The sequence below is a fragment of the Crotalus tigris genome, unplaced genomic scaffold, assembly GCF_016545835.1.
Source record: "Crotalus tigris isolate CLP2741 ecotype Arizona unplaced genomic scaffold, ASM1654583v1 scf7180000023598.3388751, whole genome shotgun sequence".
NCBI classification, from domain to species: domain Eukaryota; kingdom Metazoa; phylum Chordata; class Lepidosauria; order Squamata; family Viperidae; genus Crotalus; species Crotalus tigris.
Window position 1 is genome coordinate 1,197,585 of NW_024100068.1, and position 16,570 is coordinate 1,214,154.

Consider the following 16,570-nt stretch of genomic DNA (forward strand, 5'->3'; position numbering starts at 1 on the left):
GAGATGGGAATATGAAGATACGCTTCCGTAAGGTCGATAGTCCCCTTTTCTCACGCTTCCCAAGATGGAGCGGAGTGTTTGCATTTTGAATTTGCAGTATGCCAGATGAAAATTTAGACCTTTGAGATCTAAAATGGCTCTACATTCCCCTAACGCCTTTGGAACGACAAAGAGGATAGAATAAAAACCCCGACCTCTCTGGTCCGTCGGTACCAGTTCTATGGCTCGTATGTTCAACAGATGTTGAACGGCCTCCTTCATTAGTCTCTTTTTTGTTCAGTTTCACAGGTAGGGACAAGAAAGAAAACAAGCTGGAGGGTTGGAAATGAACTCTAGGAACAGACCGTGAGGTATGGTGTTTAGTACCCACGCATCTGTGGTGATGGCCTCCCACTGGTGGGCAAAGAGGGAGAGTCTGCCAGCCCAATGGGAGGAATTGCTAGAGAGTCACCTGAATCAGCGGAATGGTCGACCGTTCCCGCGAAAGGGCCGCTTGCCCTGAAATTGCTGCCTAGGCCTAGCTGTCTGTCTGTCAGGCTGTCTCTCCCGTCTATCCTGTCTGGCCGGAAAGGAACATATAGGTTGGGAGTAACTACACCTAGCCCCTGCACGAAATGACTGTCGTTTTTGGTAATAATTTGGCCATTTGTCTGCTTTCTTAATGAGGTGATTAAGGACCTTGCACTTATCCTTGTTCTCAGTTAAATAAGGATTCAACGCATCTCCAAACAATTTACCCCCCTGATATGAAGCAGCCAAGAGATGCCACTTAGACTTGGCATCTGCTTGCCAGTGCTTCAACCACAGCATCCAGCGACCAGTTACATTAGATGCCATAGACCTGGAGGAAAACCTGGCAGCCTGGAGGGTGGCATCTGACACATACTCTGTGGCTGCCACCATTTTGCTAAGATCCTAATGTGTACGGATATCCTCTGCTGGGATATAGGCCTGGAGTTGCCTGAGCCAGTGGAGGGCGAATCTATTGAAAAAGGATGCTGAGGTGGCCACCCTAATAACCCATGCAGCCGCCTGATGCGTTCTGCGATAGGTGAGTTCGTACTTATGGTCCTCTGCTTTGAGGGCCTCAGAGACATCCCCGGGAATGGCAGTGGGAGATACTAGGGGCCCGAATGGCTCATCCACCGCAGGCACTTCCAGTGCCTCCTCCAAATCCTTAGCTACATTGTATAACTTTTTATCAGTATTACCTGGAAGAGGAAAGGAGGCGGGAGATGTCCATTGTTTCCTTATCGCATTCAAGAACATGGAGGGACAAGGTATGCGATGCTGAGCAGCCACAGGTTCAGTGAAATTTGGATCCACCTCCGATTCTGAGGAAACGGTGGTTGTTGATGCAGAAGGATCAGGGCCTAGATGGGCTGTGGATGTGGCCTTGTGGAGCAAGGTGACAAATAAGGAAGGATTGAAGAGGCCACTGAATGAGGGGGCTTCTGAGGGAGGTTCCTCCTCCTCAGACATTGGAATCCCCTGCATGAAGGGATGAACTCTCACAGCAGGTAGACCCAGATGGGGAAGATGGAGCATAATAGGCCTGAGGGACCGATTGGCGTGTAGTGGGAGGAGGGACAGCCCCTGAACCAGAAGCTTGCACCCTGGCATCAAGAGCGCGGTCTACCGCTTGTGCTATCAACAAGGCAAGACGGTCCTCCATAGGGAGGAGAACGGGCTCGTTCGGTTGGAGACTGGCCACAGTAGGGGTGAATGTCGCCTCTGGGATCCCGTGATGAGCCCGTGAAGCCGTGGATTGGGAAACCGGAAAATACCGCCACTCCCACTCTGTGCAGGGGAATGAAATGACTCCCCCGTCGACCATATGCCCAGGGGGGAGGTTGGGGGTCCTAATGGTAGGTCCAAAGCCAACCCCTCCACTTGGGAGGACCCTATCCTGGCCCTTTTTTGTGCCTTGGAAAACTCTTTTTCCAGAGCTTGGTGTCTCTGGCTGACCTGCTTTACTGACCTCTTTGAAGCCTTGGCGGTAGTTTTGTCCTTGGCCACAGGCTTATCTGCGCTCACCGGGCCAGGGGAATTAGGATTCATTGGAGCCAATGAGGATGGTAAACTGCCCTTTGTGGTAGACATAGACTCCTCCATTCTCTGATACTGCAGGAACACGATAGGGGGCCCCTGAGATGCAGAGAGTATTATGCACTGGATAAGGACAGGCGCACTAATGGGGATGCCTGGAATCCAAGTAAAACTGCTGCGTGGGTAAGAACAGGTGCACGATAGGGGATGCCTGGAACTCAGCAATATCTGTAACACGGATAAGAACAGGCGCACGATGGGGGACGCCTGGAATCCGGGAAGGGCTGTTATGGGTAAGAACAGGCACACGATGGGGTACGCCTGGAACCCAGAGAAACTTGTTAATGATTTGGAAATCTCGAATCCAATGAGTCAATATGAGCAGGATAGAGCCAGGAGACACCAAGTTTGCAAAGACTAATAGAGATGGTGAGCCAAGGAAATGAGTTTGGATTGTTGTGGGGATCTATACCAACAACCTACTAGATCTGAAATTAAACAATTACAGTGAATTCCAATTAGAACTCAACAACGAGCACCTGGAATTATCAGACTCAATGTAAAATGAAACTAATTGCAGAAACAAGATGGCGGCCATCCCCCAAAATGGCAGCCTGCTTAGTGACGGTGGACCTGCAGTGCGTCCTGGAAGACTGTCTGTCCAATTCCGCCTGTCCTAATTTAACCCCTTTGTGGTAACTAGGGAATGTTTTGAGGAGGAAGGAGCCCCTTCCTCCAAACAGAATGAGTGGAGCCTTCTGAATCTGGGACCACATGGTCCAAGATGGCAGCCGCGCATGAAAGAACAGACGCGTCTGCCTCATTTCAGGAGGCTCCGTGGAAGAAGACTGCTGAGCGTGAGAGCTCTCTTGTTCTTGTAAGAGTCTGTCTCCCAAATTGGAAATTCATCTAATTCTGTTAACTTCCTCCCTCCTATGCCGCCTACCAGCTGATCGGCAGTAGCAATTTAGTGCGCAAACGCGCCTATAGCCTGAGAGACGATCATATAGACTGAGCTATAGGGGCAAATAGAGGAAAAATACCGGCTTAATAAAGCTTCAAAGCTGCAGCTGCAGCCTCCAAAAACTTAGTTAAGGTTCCCTAATAGGATCCTGAGTGCGTTGGAAAAACAAGGAGTCTCCCCCACCTACTACGCGATGAATCACTGGAGCTGCAGCCGCAAGCTCTGATGCCAAGGGGGACCGAGCTGAGACCGGTTGGAAAAATAGCAGCCGCTATTCTACCGGTGTCTCAATTAATCTAAGGACCCCTGGGCAAGGATTCTTGAACAGGGTTGGAAGCAGGGAAGAAAGAAAATATGGAGATCCCTCCTGGACCCTCAGTTTCTGTTTCCCCCCTACTCAGAAATTTGTTGAAAATTTGGAATTTTAGGATGTCCGGATTGGATTAATTGATAATAGAAAAGCCAAATTCTATGCTAATTACAGCACAGCTCAGCAACTGGGAAAAAAATCCACCAATGGAGACTGTACCTGCCTAAGAGCCAAACTTGCATGTCTGTCCTGGGCGAGATCAAGTCAAGACTGGGATCTCTATGGTCCAGTACGGGTGTGGCAACTTTGGCTGACTTGATCTGATTAGGCAGGAATACAGTCTAAACCCATTTGTGGATTCTCCATCCAGTGCTGGAGAATATGGGTGTATCAACAACAGATCTGAAATATCAAATAACTAATATAATCCAATATATAACCGGAAGCATATAGTACAATATGCCTCTCTCTGAAGGAGATGGGCAGTTAAGAAACGTGAAATATAAATAAATAAATAAGTTATTTCACATTCATTTTTGAGTCAAAATCCACAAGTCTGTTGAGCTTAATTAGCATTATTCAAATCATTAAAAAAATCTATAAACAGTAGATAATGCATTCCACCACTGCCATAAATTGTACACCAAGTTAAAATATGAGGCGTAGAACCCAAATTTTCAGTGTGGCATGTGGCACAATAATATATGCAAGACAGTGGTCCAAAAACAGTTTCAAATTTAAATTAAATTCTGCGCCCAAATTTTGAAGGGTTTTTAATTGATAATGCCTTGGCAATAAAACCCTTATAATGCCTTGGTAAGATCACACTTGGAATACTGCGTCCTGTTTTGGTTGCCACAAAATAAAAAAAAATGTTGAGACTCTGGAAAGTGTGCAGAGAAGAACAACAAAGATGATTAGGGAACTGGGGGCTAAAATATATGAGGCACTATTGTAAAAATTGGTTATGTCTAGTTTAAGGAAAAGAAGGACTGGAGTGACATGATAGCAGTCATTTCTAAGGGGCCGCCAATAAGAAGAGGCAGTCAGCCTATTTTTGAAATTACCTGAAGGCAGGACAAAAGGCAATGGAGGAAAACTAATCAAGGAGAGAACCAACCTAGAACTAAGGAGAAATTTCCTGACACAACAATCAGTGGAATGAATTCGTCCAGGGGTGGATGCCCCAACCCTGGAGGTTTTTAAGAAGAGATTGGACAATGATTTGTCTGAAATGATGTAGAGCAGTGGTTCTCAACCTGTGGGTTGGGACCCCATTTGGGGTCGAATGACCATTTCACGGGGGTTGCCTAACAACGCAGTCCGCCATTTTTTCCCCCTTTTCCTTAGCTGTGCTACTCCCTTTTATTCTATTGGCTTTTGAAAGCCAATAGAATACTCTCTTGAATAGAGTCTAATTCTATTGGCTTTCAAAAGCCAATAGGAATTGTCCAGGCTGTCTCTGCCCTGCTGAGCCCGCCAAAAGTCCCGTTCTGCAAACAGTGCTGCAAGTTGTCTGCAGCGAAGGCGAGCTGTCTGGAAGCTTCCACCCCTCCCTGCTGAGCAACTACTAAAAATGTAAGTAAAAGAGGGCCAGGGGTGGGAGGTGGGAGGCCGGCGGGCACAGGGAGGGTTGCTGGTGCGCGTGGGGCCCAGGCGGGTGCCTTACCTCCCTTGGGCTGGGTCAGATGGTGGCCCCGCTGGTGGTCGGCCTGCTCTGTCTCTGCCGCTTGCCAGCTATGCCTCAGCCGGCGCAGGGGGCGGCACCACACATGTGCGGCGCTCCCGGGCAGGGAAAGTCCTCGACTTACAACCGGTTGGGTAGTCCTCAACTTACGACCGGTTGGGGGTCGCAGCATTAAAAAGGTTGAGAACCACTGATGTAGAGTTTCCTGCCTCAGCAGGATGTTGGACTAGAAGAATTCCAAGGTCCCTTCCAACTCTTTAATCTGTTAATCTGACAAAGGGATATATTTTATTGCAATTTATTTCTTCTGTATTTTGTTGTAAACTGTCTCTCAAGTTCTATTTTCAGAGGAAACTTAAAATGTGACTCTAATGAATAAACAGCTGCAAGTTTTACATGTGCTTTCCCTCCTTTTCTTTTATGTTTTCTAGACTATAAACCGGAAAACAGTAATTAACTTGCTTATTATTTCTGATCCATTTCCATGAGCGACACGGTAAAAAGCATACAGACTTCAGTCTAGAAGCAACTGCAAGAGAATTAACTCTTAGGCAAATATAAAACATGGAGCAGAGGGGTTTGGTTTTTTTTGCAGATCATAAACTACAAACCAGTAATAAAAATTTAAAATTTTTAATGGCATATGATTCTTTCTTGTTGAGGTCAGAAAAATAGGAAACTGCATTTAAATATCTGTTTCACAGATCCAAATGCTTCTCTCCCCTACTATATTGGCCATGTTCATGAATATGTAGAGACCTCTAATCTTCAGCATTCGTTTCATGCATCAAGTGAAGCAAGATACTACAAAAAAAAACCCCCTCATGCTAATATGTAAGTTGTGCCTGTCATGAAGATTCCACTGGGACTCTGAACAGGATTATAACAGCTGTAACCTTCCTTTCTCTCCTATACTTTCTATTCTAAACAAGTAGAAGTCAAAATCCTGATAAAAAAAGTCACCAACTATGAACATTGGTTAATATAGTACTTATCAACCTTCCTAAAGCAAAATGAATATTCATAGATGAATAGCTTATAGCAAGGGTAGGCAACCTTGGCTCTTTTATGACTCATGGACTTCAACTCCCGGATTCCTGAGCCAGCATAAAAGAGCCAAGGTTGCCTACCCCTGGCCCATAGGAATAGTTTCCACCACTCTTGCCATCCTGTGTGAACCAAGTTGTTAGAATAAGTTTCTCCCCCCCCCCTCCTTTTTTTTGGTATGTGCCTTCAATTCAGTGTTTTTATTTATTTTTTATTTGTTAAATTTAGATACCATGAAGAGTTCCCAAATTAAATTCTGCATCCAAATATTGTTAGGTTTTTAACTGATGAATGGACATATTTTATTGCAACTGTTATTTCTTCCATATTTTGTCATAATGTGTTGACTCTTGGCAACAGCCAGGACTAATCCCTGAAATTTTCTTGCCATTTTTTTTCCCAAATAGCTTGCCACTGCCTTCTTCTTCCTAGGGCCAAGAAACAATGCCTGCCCAGAATCACCCAGCTGGCTGTGTGCCTTAGATAGGAACAGAACTCAACATTTTTCCAGGTTCTAGGCTGAAGCCTTAATCACCATACTAGACTGGCTTATACTAAGCTATAATACAGTCTATTTTTTTGAACACCACACGTTAGAGCAGTGGTTCTTAACCTTCCTAATGCTGCGATTCTTTAATACAGTTCCTCATGTTGTGATGACCCCCAACCCTAAGCCTAAGGGCTCTCCAAGTGTGCACCAACGCCGCCCACTCACCCGCCGCGCCCGGGGCTCAGCGCGCCTCGCCTGTCCTCACCTCACTTCCGAAGGTCGCCGACCTGCCCGGCTCCAGCTGGCCGGGGAGGGAGGACAGGAAGGCCGCTCCGCCGGCTCCGCCCAGCCTGGTTGAGAAGCGCCCAGGCAGGGAGAGTGAGAGAGTGAGAGAGAGAGAGAGAGAGAGCCAAGAGGGCGACAGCGCCGGCAGAGCTTAGTTCAGCCTCATCCGCGGAAAGGACCGCAAAGCAGCGCAGCCTCCCTTAGGAGATGCTCAACGGAAACGAATCCAGCACTGCAATGGCCCCCAGTTCGAAGCCATGCGGAGACGGATAGAGGAGCGGTATCTCGGTTCCTAAGACCATAGGAAATATGTGTTTTCCCATGGTCTTAGGCGACCCCTGTGAAAGGGTCGTTCGACCCCCAAAGGGGTTGCAAGCCACAGGTTGAGAACCACTGTGTTAGAGGAACACAGCACTTGCATTTTTTTAAATCCAGGTTTAGAAGTAAGCAGCCCCTTGCCCCAACTCTTCTTATGTTGGAAAGCCTGTTGGATTATAAATTGCTCTTTTATAACAACTTTAATAATCTCTGAATCCTGAATAGTTTTTATTTTTACTGTATTCTTTTCTCCCCCTTCTCCCCTTTTTTCTGTGTTTAACTGTAATCATCACATTGGAAAAAACACAGATGCAGAGAAGCTTCAGTTGCCTCAGGTTTACGGAGAATGAATGCTTAGCACTCACCACTTAGCCCACCACAATCCATTAATTACAACATTTTCCATTTACTCACATTATATTCAGTTTGGGTTTAAATTGGACCCTGAATTCCATCGTTGCTTCCTGCCAATATGAACAATCACTTGTTTTATTTTGCACACATTTGGGCTCTAGGAAGTGACAGCTGCCTTTTATATCCAATGGCCTTTTGCTCTCTTTATAGAACCTCTCACATATACACACAGAGGGAGAGAGAACAGGAGTGAGATATGTAACACACATAGCAACTCTGCTAACTGACTTTAACACTGTGCATCTGCCAAAACAGGCTCAAGTCCACAAAAGCTTATGTCGCAATAAATAAATCTGTTTAGCCTTTCAAAGTATCATAAGATTTTGATTATATTTGCTGCAAGAGCATAAAGCAGATATAGTGGGGGAGGGGGACTCACTTGTTCCATTCATCTGAAAACTGACTCCCCCCCCCCAGATACATTCCCCTGATGTACTTTCAGATCCCTCTTGGACCATCCATGTATTTTGCTCCTTCTCAAAACTAAGATTGTGAGGTACATCCTGGCAGGCAGCCAACTCCAATATCCATCTGGAATGTTTCTTACATTTTTCCCTCAAAGAGACATGAGTGCAATATCTTTGTTCCTATGACAACATACTGATGAAATATTTTGACTTAATGAAAATTATGTACATCATTGCTAGGAAGCTTCCGCACAGCTGCCATCTGCTCAAGTAAAATGGCCCTTATCGTTCTCCTGAGATATCTATAGAATCCAGACAGGTCCTTAATCTGCAGGTTAGAATAATAGCTGCTCTCTGCTTTCACTATGAAGAAATAAATTCCAGAAATCAATTATCTAGCTTAGAAAAGAATTAACACTTATATTATGTTTGGAATTTCAAAGATGCAAAGAAAACATACACCAGATTTTAGTTCCCTTTCATTGTTACTTAACTAAATGGTGATAATAGATTTTGAACCCAAAATCAATAATCCAAAATCTACATTGAACTGGTACATCAACTGAAAATTTACAAAGCAGCATGCAAGCTTTTAAGGGTCCAAAATCCCATTATTTGTGGAATCTAGTTGATGGATTTAAGAAGTATCTGAATAAATTCATGAAAGTCAAGTATTCTGAGGGTGATTAGTGTTAATGTTTCCTCTGAGAGGGAAAACTGTTAATGTTTTGTCTGTGATGGGAAATTGATATTTTGTCTCCAAATACCAGTTGCAGAGTTCCTCATTATTGTGGTGAATATAAAGTATTACAGTTCTGATCAATTTTACAACTTGCAACAATCTAAACCAGTTCTATTTTAGTTTTCTTCTCATGTCTCCTATTTTCAATTGAGTGCATTTACTGATTCAGTCCATAAACGGTCTGCATCTTGATCTGAAAACTATTCTTCATCTCTTGCAATCCATATTTTATTTTGTCTTCTTAAAAGTCTGCATATTTTTCCACATATTGCATGCTAAAAACGGCAATTTTCACATGCTTCCAGAACAACTCTTCCTTACTGGATGGCTTACTTTGAGTGAGCCTAAATGTTCCATCTTTTATCCATTCACACAAGTACATGCACAAGAGCTCTACTTTGGAATATAAATTAGATGTGTGTGCTTATTATACAATGTGAAAAACTATAAATTAATATGTTAACTAGGTAATAATAATAGTTTTGAGCAGCCTGGCTGGAAACTTAATGCAAACTTGGAGTCTTTCTTTGGTCTTTTTCTATGACTATAGTTTAAAAAAAAATTGTCATGCACTTTGATTCCCACTGTAACTTTCAAAATAGAAATAGACAAACATACAGTAATACACTGAAGGTTAAAATTATGTAGTTTTGGATCATTTTCCTCAAGAAATAAGAACGAGGATAATGTCTTAGCTCTTTTTTTTTACGTTGGCTTATCTGCAATTAGCAAATTGACTTGAAAGAAATAAACAATAATAGCTGGGTTTATTTGCAAATGCTGTTCTATTAGACAACAAAATGCTCTCTAAAGAGTAACATATTGTAGCTTTTCATCTTCATTCACTCAACTTGCAATCACAAGTTGGCTTGCAGATTGATCCAAATGCTACTCCAGATGATATAAATCTAAACCTTTCCTCTCAAGGTTATGTGTGTTTCCTTGGCAACGTACAGAACCTCCATAACTCCAGGGAGATACAATGTGCTGCCAACAAGAGTCTGATATTTAATCAGCCCTCTACTTTTAGCAGTTATTCAGCTTCCATGCACAGGCCACAGGCCCAGATGAAACAGGGCATCTTGCAAATCTTGTTTCCCCTTGACCTACAATTATTTATGTCTCCCTTCAGGACACATGCTTAATCAACGGTGACATAAAACAAAGTAGACCAACATGTACTTAACACTTGCACTCCAGGCACTCTTTCTGTTCTCTGGATTTTGATTTGTTTTGTTTTGGCAGGGATTGCACACTGATTACAACAGTTATTTTGGGAGAAGCAGGTAGGAAAAATAACACAATTATTTATATGCACCCTCATAAATTTCGCGCTCCTTAATTGTAAAGCTTTCTGTCAAAACCTATCACTAGTATTAACTTTTTTAGGTCTTAATAGATCCCAGTCTATTGCCCAATGTGCCAAAGCTATTGCTTGAAGTTCTTCTACTCACTCAGGGTGAAGTTAGCCAACATTAAAAACAGTAGAATTGGAGCCTTGAAAAACTTTGAGACAGAGTTCAGCAAGGATCTATTTCAATGCTGTTACCCCTGTTTCAAGATCAGTGAACACAAAATGTTCACAAACAAAACGTTTGTTTGCTTTGGTTTAAAACAGGGATATCCAACCTTGGAAACTTTAAGACTTGTGGACTTCAACTCCAGAAAAATATATACCATGCTGTGGCACGATCTGGGCCTCCTTGGCACCCATTTTGTGAAATTACTATACCTTTCTCATATAAGAATGTTCTCTACCTCTGCTTCTCAAATTTAGTATAAAGAGAAAGAGAAGGAACCAACTGAGAGAGAATTTGAACTGATGTCTGACCAAATGAGAGAACAAGCTGAGAACAGGGGAAAAGATGTAGAAATTAAATTGACACATTAGCTGGTAAAATGGTCCCTCTACGTCTTTCTTCTCCCCAAAGTAAAATGTTCTAATAGTGAAAAAGCTAATAAAGTTAGAAGAAGACCAATGTGATATTTCAAAGCAAAAAAAGCCAGACAAATGCTAGGGTTTTTTTCTTTACCAGATGATAAGTGAAAAGCCTGGAGCTGCAATAGACCATGGGAATCAAAGGAACCACATTCTCACTTATCTACACTAATAGCCACAGCTTCTACCGCAAGTCTTTGAATATCATCTAATACAAAGAAGTACAAAACATTTCTGCCAAATGATTTGTTTGCAAAAGAAATCACAAAACAAGGCTAGCATGATAGGAAAACCAACTTTAGACTATACAATCATATAGACCAGAACTACTTACCTGATTTCCCTTATGCCTCATAGGAAAGTTAAGCTTCAAACTCCAAACTTTAATTAATTAGTTAATATAGATGTTTCATTGTATCATCCCAGTGCTGATTATGTGATTAAGGAAACTTTTATTAGATTACAAATTTGGGTTCCCATGATAGGTTCGCACCTGTGAGATATTTTGGAGTTCTTTGCAAACCTTGAATGGCAAAGTTTAGAACTGGGAGTGGCAATTTATCCAGAAGAAGGAGGAAGCTTGTGGGTCTATAAACATATGACAAATAGCCAAGGAATGTTAGCCAGATGGACAGCAGAAAAACTAGCATAACATGTTTCTCCATTACAAGATAGTTGTTCACAATAGCTCTAATCCAAGTAACAACGTGTTTTGGAAGAGCACTGACACATCATGCTGTTGATCAAATTATTAGCTGTTTCTGTACTAGAGGGATTATTTTTGCTGACAAAATCTGCCCAGTGGAAAGAACTGTAAATTATTGTTTACTAAAGTCTTCCACAGCAACAGTATAATTTTCCTCCTTGCTTAGACTCAAGATACTTGCAGTCACCATAAATATGTTTCAGCCACCAGAGAGACATCCCCTTCCTTTACATTTACAACAGAAAATGCAAAATGAAAGGCTTTCACTTGCAAATATAATTGTCCAGATCTTTGCCATTCATTACTTCACCCAAAAGCTATATTATTTCTTATTTCTGAGGTTCTAAGGCCAAGGAACTACATGTGTTTTCAGTGCATTTCTAAAAGAAATGACAGCTGCGCTGTGCTCTTTGTGGACAGAACAATGTCATTCTCAAATCAGGGTATTTATCATCTAATCATCAATTTGCCATGCAGAAGAAAAAGTACAGAAGGCTAAATTACTTTTGCAAAGATTTAGTTTCTTTTCCTCCCACGAGTACCACTTACAAAATACATCTGGTGTATCTATATTTAAGAGAGAACCTGACGGTGGGGGGGGATTACAACATTTCAGAACAGACTTTACCTCTCTTCCAAATCTTTCTCAGTCACAAAATTATTCTGGGTGGGTATCCCAAAGATGCTTTTTCACGAGGCAACTGGACTTTCTTGTTTTTCTTTGAAGACGTTTTGCTTCTCATCCAAGAAGCTTCTTCAGCTCTGATCAGATGGTGGGGAATTCCTCGTGAAAAAGCATCTTTGGGATAACTATGACCTGGATGACTGAGAATCTCCATAGACATTTATTCTGGGTGGGGCAATTTAGAAGCAAGGCTCACTCTTCAGGTTCAAGATAGCTGAAAGCTAGAAGTGTGTGAATCCCAGAAGCACCAATCTCATTCAGAATGCCAAACCCAGACAAGACAAGACAATTTAAACCAAGATGTGCATCCTATTACACTTTTCAACATGAATGGAAAACCTCAATGTGGTGCCACAACCCTCCTCCACCACTGTTCAACTGCAAATGTGAGCTTATTTGCTTGAAATACTGCATTCATGTGAAAAGCCATTGACTTTCATAATCCATATCAGTTTTCTACTCTTCAGTATTAGACTAATCATATATAGCAGGGGTGTCAAAGTGCCAGCCCGCGGACCACTTTCATCATACCGAAGCCATGCCCACCCCATTGCCAGCAATGCAAAAAGAGTTGTGATACGTCGCAACACATCACGTGATGTGGTGAGTTTGACACCCGTGATATATAGCATCATATAATATCAAAGGAGTTTTATAGATACATCTGAACAATCTACAAATCTTGTGGGAGGTAGAGAAGTATATTATTTTGAACAGAAAATGTGCATTTATGAACACAGAACATCTAAGTAGCAAGTACATTCCTGAAATCCAAATCTGTCTCAGATCCATGTGGTTAAAAGATCTGAAATTCACATTGTCTCATAATTTAAAAAAAAATAAATTAAAAAATGTCTAATGTATAAAGGTACCGTAAATGCCGGCGTACAAGGCGACCCGGCGTATAAGACGACCCCCGTCTTTATAGCCGGGCCGCATTCCTAGAACGTCGTCTTATACGCTGGAAACTACCAGTATTTCCGGCGTATAAGACGACTCGGCGTATAAGACGACCCCCGTCTTTGGCGCCGATTTCAGCGCTCGCGGAAGTCGCCTTATACGCCGGCATTTACGGTACTTCTAATCACTGTTGGAAATGTGCAAAACATCTAGAGACATTTATCATACAGAGTGGGCTTGTGAAAAACATACTGCGTGCTCGCTTCGGCAGCACATATACTAAAATTGGAACGATACAGAGAAGATTAGCATGGCCCCTGCGCAAGGATGACACGCAAATTCGTGAAGCGTTCCATATTTTTGAGGTTAATTTAAATGAATGGCAGAAAGGTATCAACAAATTTATCTGGGCAGGGAAAAAACCAAGAGTAAAACTTAAAATTATACAAGATACTCGTGAGAGAGGTGGACTCAAGGTACCGAACTTGAAATTGTATTATGATGCTGTGGTTTTAACATTAATTAGTGATTGGGTTAACTTAACAAATGTAGAAATACTCCTCTTGGAGGGTTGGGATTTACTTTTTGGATGGCATGCCTATTTAATTTTTAATAAAAAGGTTGACAGGGTTTTTAAATCTCATATTATAAGGATTTCTTTACTTCGGGTCTGGAGGAAATATTATAGAACTGATTCTAAAATTCCATTATGGGCCATACCATGGCATGCGATAGAGGGGATAAGGAGAGGAGTTAAGATGGATAGTGTTTCTTATGCACAATTACTTAGATGGGATGGTAAAAATTGGCAGTTAAAATCTTTGGAAGATTTAGCACAAGAAAATATTATATATTCATGGTTTCAGTACAGACAAATTGTGGATAGATGGAAGGTAGATTGTAATGTGGGTTTGCTTAGAGAAGATGAGAATTTTTTTAAACAAGTAAAAGATCAAAGACGAACTCACATTAAGAGAATTTATGGGGTGTTAGTAGAATTGGATTCAGAAGCAGAATTAGTTAAAGAATGTATGATTAAATGGGCACAAAATTTTGGTGAACCAGTTTTATTAGATACTTGGGAAACTATTTGGGTGAGAAATGTTAAATTTACACAAGCCCAGAATTTAAGGGAGAATTTTTATAAAATGTTTTACAGATGGCACCTTGATCCACAAAAAATGTCTCGTATGTATCCTGACTTACAGCCTAAATGTTGGAGATGTGGATGTTTGGATGCTACTTATTATCATATCTGGTGGTCGTGTAAAAATATAAAAGCCTTTTGGATTAAGATATGGTGGAATATTCAAAGAATTTTTAGAAGGAGGGTAAAATTTACCCCACAATTGTTTTTGTTAGGTATCGTTATTGATTGTGATACTAAGGAGATTACATTGATGTTAAATTTAATTACAGCCGCAAGGTTGTTAGTAGGGCAATGTTGGAAGAAGGAATCTTTGCCTACTTTGCAAGAGTGGTTTCTTAAAGTTTCTTATTTGGCGGAAATGGCAAAGATTTCGGCTTTCTTGAAGGATCAATCGCAAGAGAAGTATGTTGCGGTATGGAAAAAATGGATAGATTTTATACAACATAAGTTGGATATAAAAAAATATTACTTAGTTTTTTAACAATTTATATTTAAAATGGAATATTTTGTTTTTTTTTCTTTTTTTGTTCTTCTTTTTTCCTTTTTTTATTCTTTTCCTTTCTAAATATTTATTTTTTGTATTCATGTTTTATATATATATATATATATATATATATATATACTATTGTTAATTATTTTATAATTTTTCTAATTAATGTATTTAGATTTCTAACTAATGTTAGATTCATTTATGGTTTATATCTTTTTTTAAGATTTTTTGATGAAATTTTAATTAAGCCTATATTCAGCTCTGGGAAGGTCAGGGGAGGGACTGGGAGGGTTGGGGAGGTTGGGGGGAAGATTGTTTTGTTTTTGTAAAATTTCAAAAATTTAATAAAAATTATCTTTGAAAAAAAAAAGCAAAAACATACTGGATAGAAATACAAACTGTGGTGATACAAAGATTGGTTTTATGTATGATAACTGTAGAGAGGATATTATGAGCACAAAGATAGAAGTCTGCAGAAACACCAGTAATGGCAGAAAGGATTGTGAAGATGGCTGAGTTTGCAGAAATGATTAAATTGGTTTGATCAAGGAGAGAACTACAATTACTTTTATAAAAAACTGGAAATCCTTTATAGACTTTTTGCTGATAACAGATAAAAATGAACTGCTGATTTCAGGATTTATTGATTTAAAAAGTTTTTTATGGGAAGGAGGGAATTGTGTGGCCAGAGGAAGTGCCCTTGAACTAGATTGTTGCCAAACCTGTCAGCTCTTCAGAGCTCTAAAACAGGCTAGCCAACTTAGGTTTTTATAGATGCTGGCACAAATGTAGTTTATATGAAAAGAGCCAACACAGTCCAGATATGAGAGCTATGGGGAATTTAAAAAAAAAACCCTGGCTTAATTAATTTACTATAATTCTGGCTGAGAATTTACCCTTATAGTTTTTAGTTATTCCCAAGACTAGCTTTAAAAATGCTTGTGAAATTCATATGGTTCTTGCTTTTTTGGTTTATCAGCTACATAGGGCACCAGGGTTAGTCCAATACCAGAAGAAAGGAAGAAAGTGAAAATCCTGGATGTTCAACTCCAGAAATATGACTTTCAGATAGATTTATTCCATTTGAAAAAAGTAGGAGTGAAAGACAACAAAATGAGCATAACACTCAAGGGCAAATTATTTCAAGCTCCACTCATTATTACAAACATAAATAATTTTATCATCATCATCATCATCACATTTTTCCCACAGGTGCAGGGTCTGCTTTTTGGGTCAACAAGCACCATTTTGCATGACTAAATGCAGCATTTGGGTCCAATTTGACATTTTTCATGTCTGCATTTACTATATCTTACCTTCCTTGCTTCAGCCTTTCATGGCTTCCACATGCACTGACAGCCGAAATAGAACACCCTTAAATCAATACAAGAATCAATGCTTTTTTCTTTCTGTATTTTATTTGCATGACAGGGGGAAAGAAAGTATCTCAAGAGTCAATCTATCAAAACTAAACCTGTCACTCTAGACAGTGAGCAGAAGTCAGCAAAGCTCAGGAAACTCAACACCAGAGTGACGAATCAGAAGCACTAAGGCACGAGTGTCAAACTCTCTGGAGTTTGGGTGGGTGTGGCCTCCATATGATGCAACCGGCCTGCGGGCTGGCAGTTTGACACCCCTGCACTAAGGCATTCCTCTCTTTCAGGTGAGCTTTTAAATTGGGAGGGGGGCTGTTAAATTTTGGTCTTTATTCTTTTCCCTTCTATCATAACTAGATAGCTGGCTTCCCAGATTGACTTCTATCCAGTCAGAAATGAAGCTCACCATAGAGAAGGCTTGACGTATCAGAAGAAAATAGGCATCTAAGGAAAGGTGGAGCTACATGAGAATTAAGATCTTTTTTAAAAAATGAAATTATTTTGGGTTATTTCTTGGCATGCTTAGTCTTTGTTTTATCTTTATTATGAGTATATTTAAATATGTTTTCACTCCTGGAAGATTAAAGTGTACATGAATCATGAGATTTTCC

The 16,570-nt window shown here is 40.8% G+C and overlaps 1 protein-coding gene and 1 non-coding gene across 2 annotated transcripts in view; one reads left to right on the forward strand and one right to left on the reverse strand.

The window, feature by feature from the left end:
- Positions 1-16,570, reverse strand: part of SYT16 (synaptotagmin 16) — a 103,155-nt gene that overhangs the window by 56,965 nt on the left and 29,620 nt on the right.
- Positions 13,199-13,305, forward strand: LOC120297206. The gene has a single exon (XR_005553726.1). It is a non-coding gene; the product is annotated as a U6 spliceosomal RNA (small nuclear RNA).